Source organism: Amblyraja radiata, chromosome 16, assembly GCF_010909765.2.
Source record: "Amblyraja radiata isolate CabotCenter1 chromosome 16, sAmbRad1.1.pri, whole genome shotgun sequence".
Classification (NCBI taxonomy): Eukaryota; Metazoa; Chordata; class Chondrichthyes; order Rajiformes; family Rajidae; genus Amblyraja; species Amblyraja radiata.
In genome coordinates this window covers 23,774,635-23,790,974 of record NC_045971.1, presented here as the reverse complement: position 1 = coordinate 23,790,974, position 16,340 = coordinate 23,774,635, and positions in this window count along the sequence as shown.

The following is a 16,340-nucleotide window of genomic DNA, read 5'->3' as shown; positions in this document are numbered from 1 at the left end:
ATGACTGACACATTAAAATTCAGTTTTATGGGATTATAACATTAAGTTACTATTCCATTACTGTGCCTTAAGTACCTCCTAATCATTTGGCTGATGAGTACATAAACCACTCTGTCCGGTCTCACCCTCTGATATCCAGAGAATTAAGGTATCGTCAGCTTAAAACCTCCCAGGCTTAGGGACGCAGAGATATGAGTTGTTAACATTGTACTACGTCACTTCACCGATGGGCACCAGCAACATCCCTGCCCATGGTCATACTCACATACTAGTGATTACGCCATGGCACTGAGTACAGCGCTATGGGTCCAGTCATTGCAACACTGGATAGGATGATCATATCTGCGGGCTATAATAACATGTTTTGTTTATGATTAATCATGCAGATTAGACAGGGACAAAAGACCAAACTAGAGTTGCATATCCCATGGACCTTGGGTTGCGTGTGATCACGCATTTACACCAGTATGTCAAGGTTCCTAAGAGCCTTATAGACTGACCGCTATACCTCAGCAGCAGGGATGGACCACATCCTAGCAGTTGCAGGATGGTCAAACTATTGATCTGTCCAAATATTCAGAATAAACCTATTGCCAGATCAGGGGTATTTGCCAACTCTATGTTAGATATGGTTCATACTTCCTTCAAGTTGAGGGAGGTTACTATTGCCACTATTGTTCATTAATAGCATCAACATGTCTATATCTATGTCATGTCTGAATGCATTCTTAATGTTCACTCATCATTGGCCTACTGATGCAGTGTATGACGCCTGGACTCGGTTCCACGGCATGAAATCACAGAGCTTTAAAATCTTCATGTAGTCACTCACGTGACTCCGAAGTAAAATAGTAAGATTAAACGAGAACTTACCAGTTTGAAGTTTGATCTTTATTTTATGAGGAGTAACGTTGAGGGATTACGTGCCCTCCGCTCCCAGCCCTCTATCATAAAGTTCAACTGGTATTATGGTTCTCTTATCTTACTATGTTCAGTTCAACAACTGTTTTCTGTGATTTCACACCGCTGCTTTGAAGATTGACATGCATGCGTACTGGACAGGGTCTTCACGTAATCCCTCAACGTTACTCCTCATAAAATAAGGATCAAACTTCAAACTGGTAAGTTCTCGTTTAATCTTACTATTAATGTTCAGAATTTTGCCCAAGCCAAGTTTAATATCCTGATGGCTGTGGGGAAGTAGCTATTCCTGAACCTGGTTGTTGCAGTCTTCAGACTCCTGTACCTTCTATCTGAAGGTAACAGGGAGATGAGTGTGTGGCCAGGATGGTGTGGGTCCTTGATGATACTGCCAGCCTTTTTGAGGCAGCGACTGCATTAAATCCCCTCGATGGAAGGGAGATTAGAGCCGATGATGGACTGGGCAGTGTTTACTACTTTTTGTAGTCTTTTCCACCCCAGGGCGCTCAAGTTGCCGAATTAAGCCACGATGCAACTGGTCAGCATGCTCTTTACTGTGCACCTGTAGAAGTTAGAGAGAGTCCTCCTTGACAAACCGACTCTCCGTAATCTTCTCAGGAAGTAGAGGGGCTGATGTGCTTTCTTAATAATTGCATCAGTATTCTCGAACCAGGAAAGATCTTCAGAGATATGCATGCCCAGGAATTTGAAGCTCTTGACCCTTTCAACCATCGGGATAATGGTTATAAACGGGACTGTGGGTCCCCATCCTACACCTTCCAAAGTCCACAATCAGTTCCTTGGTTTTGCTGGTGTTGAGGGCCAGGTTATTATGCTGGCACCATATGGACAGCCGCTTGATCTCTCTTCTATACTCTGACTCATCCCCATCAGTGATACGTCCCACAACAGTGGTGTCATCAGCGAACTTGATGATGGAGTTTGCACTATGACCGACTACACAGTCATGAGTATAGAGTGAGTACAGCAGGGGGCTGAGCACACAGCCTTGAGGAGCTCCCGTGCTGATTGTTATCGAGGCTGACACATTTCCACCAATACGAGCAGACTGTGGTCTGTGAATTAGGAAGTTGAGGATCCAATTGCAGAGGGATGCGCAGAGACCTAGTTCTGCGAGTTTGGTAACCAGCTTGGAGGGGATGATTGTATTAAAAGCCGAGCTGTAATCAATGAATAACAGCCTGGCATATGAGTTTTTGTTGTCCAAGTGGTCCACAGCAGAGTGGAGAGCCAACGAGATTGCATCCACTGTTGACCTGTTGTGGCAGTAAGTGAACTGCAGTGGGTCCAGGTCTTAGTCGAGGTAGGAGTTGATTTGCGCCATGATCAAACTCTCAAAGCATTTCATCACCACCTGTATTAGTGCCACTGGTCGATAGTCATTGAGACACGTCACCTTGCTCTTCTTGGGCACCGGTATAATTGATGCCCTTTTAAAGCAGGTGTGAACCTCAGACCTCAGAAGTGAGAGGTTGAAAATGTCTGTAAACACTCCAGCCAGTTGGTCCGCACAGGTTTTTAGAACACGACCGGGTATACCATCAGGTCCAGGCGCTTTTCGAGGGTCCACCCCTCTGAAGGATTTCCTGATGTCGCCCTCTGTGACTGTGACTGAAATACCATCACAGCGAATGGGGGCTCGGGAAGGCACATCAGTATTCTCCCTATCAAAGCGTGCTTAAAACGCATTGAGCTCGTCAGGGAGTGATGTTTCGCCGACATTTGAGCTGCCTCCTGGTTTCGCCTTGTAGGAGGTGATTGCATTCAGGCCCCGCCACAGCTGCCGAACATCTGTCTCATCCTCCAGTTTGGAGCAGGTCCTTTTTGGCCTTTTTGATGGCCTTACCAAGGTCGGATCTGGACTTCTTGTAGACCACTGTATCATCAGACATGAATGCCCGGTGTCTGGTCTTCAGGAGAGTGCGGATCTCAAAGTTCATCCAAGATTTCTGATTGGGAAACACTCGGAACGTTTTTTTAGGGATGCAGTCCTCCACACATTTCTTTATGATGTCTGTAACAACTGTGGCGTATTCGTTCAAGTCCTTTGCCGAGTCCTTGAACATTGCCCAGTCTACAGACTCCAAACAGTCCTGGAGTTGTTCCTCTGCCCCCCTCCCCCTCCTCCCGACCAGCTCTGTACAGTCCTCACCTCTGGGGGTGCGCTCTTTAATTGCTGCCTGTAGGCAGGAAGAAGCAGCATCGCGGTATGGTCGGATTTACCGAAGTGAGGGCGAGGGATAGAGCGGTAGGCATCCTTGATGGTGGTGTAGCAGTGGTCGAGGGTGTTTGGTCCTCTGGTGCAGCAGGAGACATGTTGGTGGACGTTAGGGAGCGATTTCTTGAGGTTTGCTTTATTGAAGTCCCCAGCAATGGTGGTAAATGCCTCAGGGTAAGATGTCTGGTGTTTGTTGACCACAGCGTGCAGCTCCTCCAATGCCAGACGGACGTATGCCTGGGGTGGGATGTAGACCGCGGTCAGGATGATGGAGGTGAATTCCCTCGGAAGCTAGAAGGGGCGGCACATCACCGCCATATGTTCGAGGTGTGGAGAGCAGGAGTTAGACAGGACTGCCATGTCTGAGCTCCACGTAGAGTTGACCATGAGTCAGATGCCCCCTCCTCTCCCTTTCCCAGATGCCTGCGTACGGTCCATACGGTGGATGGAGAGCCCTTCAGGCTGGACCGCTGAGTCTGGGGAGCTGGGGGTGAGCCATGTCTCTGTGAAACAAAACAGAGAGCATTCCCTCAGCTCTCTTTGATAAAGCAGCCTTGTTCTTAAGTCCTCCACTTTATTTTCAAGGGACTGTACATTGGCCAGTAGGATAATAGCAAACTGGTCCACCGAGGAAACAAAAGAGATAGATATCATTAGATCATCTCCTGGGAAGGGTCACAGGCATTCTGTTAACTATTTTTTTAGAAACACTCATAAAGTTCCAGTGCAAATCTTCACACAAGAATAAATTGGTCCATTCTCACCACTGAAAGAAGAAGGTCCAAGTCCAACATTGTAATTGGAGAGCCAACTAACAGGGAGAAGAAATGGGAAAATAAACCCATAACTATATCCAAAATCCAAATGTCATGGTGTGTTGTTGGAAAATTAAAATGGATGCTAGAGCCATTTTAAGATTAAGTTACCAAAGGATTTCAATTAATGATTGGGCGGCACAGTGGCGCAGCAATTGAGTTGCTGCTTTACAGTGCCAGAGCCCTGGGTTCAAACCTAACGAGTGGTGCTGTCTGTGCAGACCTTGTATGTTCTCCCTGAGACTGCATGGGTTTTCTCCGTGTGCTCCAGTTCCCTCCCACACTGGGAGGGAACTCCCACACTGGGAGGTTAATTGGATTTGGTAACATTATTTTAAAAATTGCCCCTTCTGGGCAGGATAGCGTTAGTGTTTTTTAAATTGCCCCCTATTTAGCAGGATAGCGTTCGTTGGTCAGCAAGGACTCAGTGGGGCCTGTTTCCACTCTAAGGTCTAAAGATTGCAGATGATGTGATATCCTTTACAGAGAATTTAAGTATGCAAGTAAGTAAGTTTATTGGCCAAGTATTCACATACAAGGAATTTGCCTTGGTGCTCCTCCCACAAGTAACAACATGACATACAATGACAGTTACGAATGACTCAGAAAACACTAAACATTAATAATAATAAAACATTAATGATAAAACACCAAGACTTGAGGTGATAACCTCCTTCTTTGAGATAACTGTAGACGACTTAAAGTCTACCACGTGTTCTACCAAACCTCAGAATATCAGGATCTGTTTTTTCAGGAGACAGTTTAAAGAAGTACATTTCTAACTTGTATTAAGAGTTAATAGAATAGATCTTGATGTTGTGAAAAAGCATGAAATGGATGATAGTGATTATTTTTTATTGTTCATTCACAACATGTGCATGTTGATGTTTAGACCAATATTTATTGCCCAATGAAGATTGTCTGTTCTAAGTTAAGCAGCAATTAATAGTCATTGAGAATAATTTATAGTCATACAGTATGGAAACAGGCCTTTCAGATTAACTTGAACATGCCAAGATGCCCCAAACATGCTAGTACCATCTGCCCATGTTTGGCGAATATCCCTCTAAACCTTTCCTATCCAGGGACTTCTCCCAGTCTCTTTCAAATATCGTTACAATACCTTCCCCGTCTACCTCCTCTGGCAGCACGTTCCATATACCCACCACCCGCAGTGTGAAAAAGTTGCTTGCCCCATATTAAATCCTTCCCCTCTCAGCTTAAAACGATGTTCTCGTTCTTATTTGCCCTACTCTAGGTAAAAGACCCTGTACATTCACCCTTTCTATTACCCTCATGATCTTATGCACCTCTATAAACCTCCTTCAGCCTCCTATGCTCCAAGGAATAAAGACCTAGCCTACTCAACCTCTCCCTATAGCGCAGGCCCACAAGTCCTGGCAACATTCTTGTAAATCTTCTCTGCACTCTTTCCACCATAAATTTGTCAGACTGACTTGCACTTCTTCCAATGTATTTTGTTCAGTGCTCTTCATATTGGAGAAACCAAGCTGAGATTGGGTGATGAGTGTGCAGAACATCCACATGCAGTGATGAGCCTGAGGTCTAGGCTCCCGTTGCTCTAATGCTCTGATTCATGTGCACTCTGACCTCCATTCCATCTTCAGACTCACACGTTTACTCCAACAATGCCCAATATAACCCAAGTGGCAGCATCTACGCTTCCCAAATGCAAATTCTTTGAAACTTAGCATTGTATTCAATAATTTCTGGCATTGAATTCAAGCATTTTAATTTATTTGCCTCCTTAGATGAGGCTGCATCTTTCTGTTTGAATTTTTGTTTCATTTTTCATTTCTCTTTCCAGTTATCATTTTTACAAATCATTATTATCCTGACAAGTTTGGTCTACATCTTACCAGACATTCCATTATTCAATTTTTTTCTCTCTTCACCCCCCGCTCATTGCAACTTGAACCATGCTTCTCTTCTCATTTAGAGTCATAGATTATTTATACATCACGGAATCAGGCCCTTCGGCCCAATGTGCCCATGTCGACCAGGATGCTCCATCTACCCAAATCGCACCCTCCCACGTTTGGTCCATATCCCTCCAAACCTTTCCAGTTCTGATGAGGGGTCCTTATTCTGAAACATGAACTTTGTTTCTCTCCCCACTTATGCTGCATGATCCACTGAGTATCCAACATTTTCTGTTTTGTTGCCCTGAACTGAATGATTTGCTCGGCTATTTAAGAACCATTCACATTACTGTGGGACTGAGGCCACACGTGTCACCTGCTGCGAGGGGAGGAAGGTTTCCTTCTTGCAAATGCAGTGAATCTTGAAGTGATTAATGTCAATCCATCAGTTTCATGGTCAAGTATGTCCCCGATGTTGGGGGGAGTCCAGAATCAGGGGTGACAGTCTAAGAATAAGGGGTAGGCCATTTAGAACGGAGACGAGGAAAAACTTTTTCACCCAGAGAGTTGTGAATCTGTGGAATTCTCTGCCTCAGAAGGCAGTGGAGGCCAATTCTCTGGATGCTATCAAGAGAGAGTTAGATAGAGCTCTTCAAGATAACGGGGTCAAGGGATATGGTGAGAAGGCAGGAACGGGGTACTGAATGTGGATGATGAGCCATGATCACAGTGAATGGCGGTGCTGGCACGAAGGGCCGAATGGCCTACTCCTGCACCTATTGTCTATTGTTATTGATACCAACTTTTAATGCCAGGTTTATTTAGTTTCTTGAATTTAAATTATGCTACTCCCTTGATGGAACTTGAACTTAAGTTTCCAGATCAGAAATGTCCAGTAACAACATCTGAAAAAAGGTTGCGACTCGAAATGTTGCCTATCCATGTTCTCCAAAGATAGTGCCTGACCCGTTCAATTCCTCCAGCGCTTGCTGTTTTATGAAAGATTCAAGCATCTGCAGATCCTTGTGTCTCCCAGTAACTCCCAGTTGTATGATAGTCCTTTTTACTTTTCTCCTGATTTTTATTCCTTTTGATTCCAATTATCTAATTTATAGCAGCATGTTATTAAGATCTGTATAAGAGGGAACTGCAGATGCTAGTTTATACCGAATATATACACAAAATGCTGGAGTAACTCAGCAGGTCAGTACGCATCTCTGGAGATAAAGAATAGTGACATTTTGAGCTAGAACCCCATCTTCACACTCCACATTAAGATCTGCTTAACACTTGTTGTTAAGATCTGCTGCCTTAAGTGTCAGTTGAACTGAATGTATTGTACATTTGCTAAATACTCTGGGTGAAATTTCAGCAAACATAATCCACTGGATATATTGTGTATAACAAAGAGACAACAATTTATTTGATAATCTTTGAGGACGTTGATGATATCCCCCAAAGTGACAACAGATGCTTCAGCCCACAAGCACTACAAGCCAAAGTTAGTTCTTATGGTTGATGTCACAACGGGATAATTTGTCTGGAAGCCATTATTAACTGATGAACACTCTTCCTACACTTATTGAAAAAAGATACGCAATGCATCAAAGTTATCCTTTAATATTTATTATTTTGGGACAAAATTCCTTATTTTGTCAGTCGCTCAGCTTTAATGCACAACATTTGTGTAAATCTCTAATCTTCCAAAGGGGCTGTGAGTATATACAGTTAAAAAAAAAAGCTTGAATTCATCCAGTGGGTAATTTAGTCTCGAAAAGTCATGGTTTACTTATTTGGGCTTGGCCTCCACCCGAAACTGAATCCCTCCCCTTGTAAACAATGGACATGGAAACAAGGAAATTGGATTAACAATAACGTACCACTGCAGTTTTTTATTTAACGATGCTCGATGATTCCACAGATGTCAGGTCATTCATTAACCCCTTTCTGACAGCACAATGGAAGCAGCAAATCCCTCAGTCCCTTTGATTTTTCCTCCCCGGCCCACAAAGGGTTATTATTGCTTCTCTTAAGGTTGCGATCTAAATTGCAGGCTACTGTGCTGTCAGTCAGGTTGATGGAATGCAGACAAGGCTGCCTTGGGCTTACTGTGGTTATGGTTCCACCCAGGAGACAGGCCTAGGCGCCCCTACTTCAGAGATTTTTGGGTACAATCCAGGCACCATGAGCATTTTTTTTAACACACCCATTTTTATGCCCGTCTATTTAAAAGGGCAATATTTAAATTGTTTTCATGATACATAAATTGATTTAGATTTCAGTTCCGTACCAGCATCTGTCTGCATCAACACAATAATGATTGCAAACAGCTACATCAAATAGACGGAGAATATCAAAGCCTAACGAAGATGTACCCATGGGTTGCAAAACTAGATACTTATTATACTAATTTCTGCATGCAGCCAGTGTTACCATGGCACTGATTGGCCACATGTAGCAAAGAAGGAGCCAACATCCATAACTTGCCACTTAAGGCTAGTTAGCACAACTTAAAGTTAGCCTGTCCCTCTTAAAGGGGAAGTGCTAAGTGGGTGGAACATGAACATGGAACTGGGGCTGGGAGCCACACAAGCATGATGATGGATTCACTGAAGCTGGGTATTAGCAATAAATGGCACATCGTAGGATAGAGAGGGCTGCAAGTAGTTAGTGTGTAGGAAGGAACTGCAGATGTTGTTTTACACCAAAGATAGACACAAAATGCTGGGGCAAGTCAACGGGTCAGGCAGCATCTCCGGAGAAAAGGAATAGGCAACGTTTCGGGTCGAGACCCTTCTTCAGACCGAAGATAGAAACAAATTGCTGGAGTAACTCAGCGGGTCAGGCAACATCTCTGGAAAAAAAAAATAATAGATGATGTTTCAGGTTGAGACCCTTCTTCAGACTGAAGATTTCACTCACTCACTCACTCACTCACACTCGCTCCCTCATTCACTCACCCTCTCACTCACTCACTCACTCACTCACTAACTCACTCACTCACCCACTCACTCACCCAATCACTCACTCGTACTCACACCCACTCGCTCACTCTCACTCACTCACTCACTCACTCACTCACTCACTCACTCACTCACTCACTCACTCACTCACTCACACCCACTCATTCACTCACTCACTCACTCACTCACTCACTCACTCACTCACTCACTCACTCACTCACTCACACTCACACTCACACTCACACTCACTCACTCACTCACACTCACTCACTCTCGCTCACTCCCATACACACTTATTCACTCACTCACACTCGCTCACTCACATACTCATACTCACTCACACTCACTCACTCTCACTCACACACTCCCACACTCTCACACACACTCACTCACTCACACTCATTCACACTCACTCACACTTGCTCACTCACTCCCATACACTCACTCAATCACTCACTCATTCACTGATTCATTCAATCACTCATACACTCACTCACTCACTCACTCACTCACTCACTCACTCACTCACTCACTCACTCACTCACTCACTCACTCACTCACTCACTCTCACTCACTCACACTCACTCACTCACTCACTCACTTGCTCGCACTCACACTCATTCACACTCAATTACTCACACTCACTCAAACTCACTCACTCACTCACTTGCTCGCACCCACACTCATTCACACTTAATTACTCACTCACACACTCAATTACTCACTCACTCACTCACACTCACTCACTCACTCACTCACGCACTCACTCACTCACTCACTCACTCACTCACTCACTCACTCACTCACTCACTCACTCGCTCACTCGCTCACTCGCTCACTCACTCGCTCACTCGCTCACTCACTCACTCACTCACTCACTCACCTACCTCTCAATTCTATAGCACAAAGTTAAGTTGTCATTTTCAAGATCAGATTGTTGCCTTACAAGCTTGGACCACTTCAAGAGTGGATCTGGTTATCAGCTTTGAAAGTGGCTTGTAGATGTATAAAACATTTAAATGATCTGCCTTTCCATTAATTACGATTAAGATCCATGATGGGAAACTGATAATCTTGGAAAATTTGTATCCTGTCTTCACCTTATGTTTTCTGGCAAGGAATATTGAAATAGTTAAACTTTTTTGATAAGGAGCACCTCCCTTCCACCACTGTGAAAAGCAAACAACTAGATTCTGCATATGACGTTAATACCAGCCTGACACAATGTCAGTCCCACTATCACCTTAATTGCCGCTTGTGGTCTTGTGCTGCTCTAAGATAACATTTGTGACCATAGCACCTAATAAGGACATATGTAAAAATGTCCTTATTAGGTTAATTTAGTTTAGACATATAGCATAGAAACAGACACCACCACCTGCTGAGTCCATGCCAACCAACAATCACTTGAAAACTATTTCTAACACCCGAGGGCCAATTAACCTACAAACCTGCATGTCCTCGGAATGTGGGAGGAAGTCGGAGCACCCAGAGTAATCTCACGCAGTCCCAGGGAGAGCTTACAAACTCCGTACAGACAGCACACGTAGTCAGGATCGAACCCCAGTCTCTGGAGCTGTAAGGCAGCAACTCTATCGCTGCGCCACCGTGCCATTCTTGAACTGGAGTTAGTCATAGTCATAGAGTGATACAGCATGGAAACTGGTTCTCCGGCCAAACTTGCCCACACCAGCCAATATGTCCCAGCTACACGAGTCTCACCTGTTCGCATTTGGCCCATATCCCTCCAAACCTGTGCCATCCATGTACCTGATTTGAATTTCTTGTATATTGTTATTCTGGCTGGAGAATTATTCATAGTGCCATAGAGTCATACAGCATGGAAACAGGACCTTCGGCCCAATTTGTCCATGCTGATCCCACCTGCCCATGATTGAACAGGTTAGGTGTATATCATCCTGTGACAACCATTTGTCCCCTTTTCTCTACTCTTCCCATTATGTATGCCCAGCTAATTCTGCTGTGTACCCTTTCGTCAGCATGTAATCCAAGTGGGATGCCAAAAATGCACTTGCGTCACACTACAACAGGTTAGTGCAGAAGTCAAAAGAAAATCCTTTGGCACTTGCCACGCCACACCCTAGACATGCAATTTCAAAAAGACAGTGAATAGAATCAAGCATTTTTAGCATCAAACCAGGAGTCAGAAAGGTAAAAAAGTCCGAAATGAAGCTGCAAGCGATTGTTTTTCTCTTTAAATAACGTAGTGGCTTATTCTTTCTGATTCTCAATGAGTGTTCAGCTGTGTGAGTATAAGGAAGGGCAAAACATGGAACGATGAACTCCAAATATCCAGGTTTGCAGGTCAATTGACCTCTGTAAGTTGCCCCTAGTTTGTAGGGAGGGGACGCAAAAGTAGGATAACATAGAACTAGTGTGAATGGGTGATCGAAGGTCGCCGTGGACTCGGTGGGCCAAAGAGCCTGTTTCCATGTTGTATCTTTAAGTTAAACTAAACTAAACTAAACTAAGCTAAGATGGTGAGCAAAACACAAAGTGCTGAAGGAACACAGTGGGTCAGGCAGCAGCTGCAGAGGGAATGGAAAGACGACATTTACGATCAAAGCACTTCTTTGGGAGTGAAGAATGGTCCCGCCCCAAAATGCCACCTGTCCATTCCCTTCACAGTTCCATCTGACCTGCTGACTTCCTCCAGGACTTTGTGTTTTGCTCAAGATTCTAGCATCTGCAGTTCCTTTTGTCTCTGAAATGATAGTGTCGGTGTCGTGTGTCAACAAAACACACAGAATGGCAACTTGGTCCATCTTCTTGTCTGACTCTAAATAGCCGATAGCTCAACATGTCTGTCCTGTACTTCCTGTGGGTGGCATCTGTGAATTCATCAACAACCTGTACAGTTTACAGCAAAAGTCTACATTTAAATTTAAACTATTATAAATCAAACTAAATATTTCAAACTAAATGTAAAGTTGCTTTAATTTGGATCTTACTTTCAAATGTCTTCACATAACGTGAATATTGCTGGTAAGGTCTACATTTATTTTTCAACTTTACCTATCCCCTGAGCGTAGTGCTAAGTTATTTCCAGGGAAAGGTAAGAACAAATCGCGTCTGCGGGACTGGTCAGACCCGTAAAGGCATTCTTCCCAATTACTCTGCTGAATGTGGACAAAGAGACAGAGTTCATCAGCTTTCAAATCTCATTTTTATAAGCAATTGCAAAACTGAATGTATAAAATATTAAGCGAAGAACTTGAGCGGAGTTTGCACGTTCTCCCTGTGATCTGCATGGGTTTTTTCCGGGTGCACAGGTTTCCACTCACAATCCAAAGACATACAGGTTTGTAGGTTAATTGACTTGGCAAAAATGTAATTTTCCCCAGTGTGTGTAGGATAGTGTTAATGTGCGGGGATCGCTGGTTGCGATAGTACCTGCCTCAACTACCTCCTCCAGCAGCTCATTCTATACACCCACCACCCTTAACGTGAAAAGGTTACCGCTCAGGTTCCTATTAAATAATTCCCCCTTCACCTTAAACCTATGTGGCCTGGTTCTCGATTCCCCTACTCTGAGCAAGAGACCGTGTATCTACCCGATCTATTCCTCACATGATTTTGTACACCTCTATAAGATAACCCCTCATCCTCCTGCGCTCTAAAGAATAGAGTCCTCGCCTGCTCAACCTCTCTCTGTAGCTCAGGCCCTCGAGTCATGGCAACATCCTCGTAAATCTTCTCTGCATACCTTATAATTTATGAAAATTGTTTTTTTGCATTTATCCATTGATAGAATACCTAACTAAATTTTAAAATAATGCTGAGGATCCAGAAAGTTTGAAAGAGAAATTGTGATTTTTTCAATACAATATTTTTCATCCACTCATCAGCAAATGATGACACCGTGCTGGTACAGAGTATAAAGGTATCTGTCTCTCTCTTACACCACTTCTAACTGAATGGTTTTAACTCAAAACTCTTACTTAGAATAGGACAGGTGGAGGCCATTTGGTCCATACGGCACATGTGGAGTCCTAGTGGAGAACTCCTCTTGGTCTCATTCCCCCTCCCCTTTTTTCCCGTTATCCCTGCAATTCACTCTCACATATGCCTATCACCACCCCTTTGATTTTTATCTAAGCCTTCCTCTCTCTGATAGTGATAGGCTACATCTTGTTGTCTAGTCCACCCAGAAGACCCATCGCTGAATAGATGCACCGCAAGGGATTCTCAAGCTGACCGATAGAAGTCCTTGTCTGCTGTAAAGCCAATAAAAATAGGAAAAGAATGGAAGACTTTCATTTCATACGCATTCCTTTCAGAGAACCCCAGAGAGCTCAATAGCTCATAGCAGTCTTATTTTGCTTTGGAAGAAATTTGCACATAATAATTTGAAAATACCCACGGAATCAGTATTAAGAAAATGATCAAAGTAAACACTGTAGTAGCTTCCAAGCTCCACCAATGGTTAAGTGGGCTTCAATTTAATGCTCATTTGGAAAGCAAGACCTCAGTGCCTGCATCAATCCCGCAGTACTGTAATCAACACGAGAGTGATACTTGAACTCTGAATCTTTTTATTCAGAGGTAACAATGCTAACAACCTAGCTACAAATGAAACACGGAGAGAATCCTACCCGACATTTATAATGTGGCAATGAATCTTGAGCCCTCCTATATTCTGATTCGAATCATATGATTAGAGCGGAAGTAAAGACAGGATGAATTTATCATAAGATCATAAGTCATAGGAATAGAAATCGGCCATTCGGCCTATCAAGTCTGTTCTGCCATTTGATTTATTTTTCCCTCTTCAACCCCATTTTCCTGCCTTCTCCCTGAAACGTTGGACACCCTCATTAATCAAGTCTATCAATATCACCTTTAAAATTACCCACAGATTCACCTCCCTCTGGATAAAGAAATTCCACCCCATCTTCATAGGAAACGTATATCCTTTTATTCTAATGCTCTGCCCTCTGCCCTAGACTCTCCCACTACTGGAAACATTTTCTCCACATCCACTCCATCTAGGCTTCTCAATGTTATGTCATTTAAATCCAATTGGTGATCCCTCATGGATTTACCAGAATTTTTAAAGAATATCACTGAAAGAAAATGTGAATCAAGTAAATGGAATGCAGATTTTTTTTTTAATGAGTAGGGACTGGATGAGGTGATGGAATTTTGAAAGAATAATGCAGTTCAGCAATTTAGATGTGATTGTGTTATCAGAAGTGTTGTGAGACCCAAAGGTAATATGTCTGCAAAGACACAGTATGATAAATGTACATGTTAGGACCTCGATAGCTGAACGTTGAAGATGGAGGCAAGTAGCTAATATAAGGGTGATTAAGACAATATAAATAAATCTAGACTAAGTTATTTGTTAAGGGATTGAAACATCAGAAGCCTTAATTTAGATAATTTAGTCACTAGAGTGATAAGAAAATTGATTTGGGAAAACATGAAATGTGGGATAATGGAGTGATATTATTTGGTAGTGTTGTCGGACGTTTAGCTGTGATAATGGGCCAGCTACTAATGGTATGGTGACCCTGTTATCAATGGTGTTTAACAAGCACTTGATGGGCTTTGAAAGTGTATATCCTGATAGAAGTATATCAAATTCTGAGAGGCATAGGCAGTCAGAATCTTCACATTGTGTTTTTTTTGATTTTTTGATTTTGTGTCTTTGGAGCGATTTCTATCTTTAATTTGTGTATTGATGATGTCCTTATTATTTATTTTTCTCCGACTATATGTTTTTTTTCTCTTCTGTTTAATCTTTGTAAGGTGACCTTGAGATTTGAAAGGCGCCCGAAAATAAAATTTATTATTATTATTATTATTAGAATCTGTCGCCCAGGGGGCGGAATGTCAAAGACTAGAAGGCTTTAAGGTGATAGCGGCAGAGTTGAAAGGAGATGCATGGGACAAGTTTTTTACACCATGGTGCCTGGAATGTGCTGCCAGGGGTGATGGTACAGGCTGATACAATACTAGCATTTAGCAGAAGGTGTTTAGTTGGGCACATGGGTATGGAGGGATTTGGATCACGTGCAGGTGAAAGAGAATAGTTTAACTAGGCATCTTGATCAACCCAAAGGGTCTGTATCTGTTCTATGTTCTATGTTTTGTTCTACGTACTACATTTTGGCTGAGGAAATATTTAATAAAGTGGTGTTGTTGCTGGCACCTTATATTCAGAATGATATTTAAACATTACAATAATAACCTCAATTTATTTAGTGCATGTAAAGTAATGAACTGCCCAAGAGATTAAAAGGAATATAGTTGAATGATAGATTAATCACATTTGTCGACGAGTCTCAGTTCGATAGGACAAATGATTGAAGACTTGTTGAAAATAAGAGATTTTAAGAAGCATCATGAAAGAGGTGAGAAAGGTAAAGAAATGGTGAGAATTCCAATAATTTATGGGCCTGTCCCACTAAGGCGATTTTTCAGGCAACTCCCGGTGACTGTCAAGTTGCCGGCAGTCGCCTGAAAAACCGGCAACTGGAACGGCGACTGTCAGAGTGGAACACACACATCCACACACACACACACACATAGCTTCCTTCACCAACCCGTTATGCAGGTGGGGGACAGGGCAAGCGGGGGGAGCGCTGTCTGAGTGAAATTCACACGTTGCAAAGCTAAGGTGATACCACGATGAACAGGAAGGTTGGCGCTGTAATTAAGACCAAAGATTATAGATGATAGTATCTTTGATTAAGACAGCTAAAGCACAGTGTATGGTAAGTCCTTTAAAAGAGGGGGGGGAGAGGGGGGGGGGGTGGGGAGAGGGAGGAGAAGGGGGAGAAGGAGGAAGAAGGAGGGGAGACGACTTTTAAGAAGCCAGAGATACACGGCTGTGAAGCTTGGTGGACATTTAACATTACTGTTCGGTTATCCTTGGTTCTGAAAACTACTGCTTACGTTTTTTTCCCACAATGAGCCAATGAAATTCACCGGTTAGCACCGGCTACAACCTACGAGAACCTACGAGAACCTTCGACCTCCTGGCAATCCACTGAGACCTCCTGGAGACCCACCTACGGCACGAGAATTTTCGCTACTCTCCATGGCGGCTTCATTCTAGTAGCCGCTAATTTTTCAACATGTTGAAACATTTGCGGCGACCATAATGAGGCCCCGACTAGTTCCCAGAATGCGTGAACTCCTCACGACCATGAAGGCGACTCCCCGGCAACCACCCGCAAACATGTGGCGACCATGTGGCGACTGCATAGTCTCCTGCAGTTGGCTAAAAAGTTGCCTAAGTGGGACAGGCCCATAAGTCATGATCACCTGTAAATGTGGCTATTAAGCATAACACAATTAAATTCAAGAAGATATTGGACGCAAGAATCAGAGAAGCCCAGAGATAGAAAACTTTGTAATTTTGGGAGAGGTTGCGGGATAAAGGTGAGGATTGTGATGAATGGAGCCAAGCCTAGGAATAATTGTAATCAAGGATGCTGATTTCAAAGATGGGACACAATTCAATGGGAAGGCACAAGCAAAACGATCA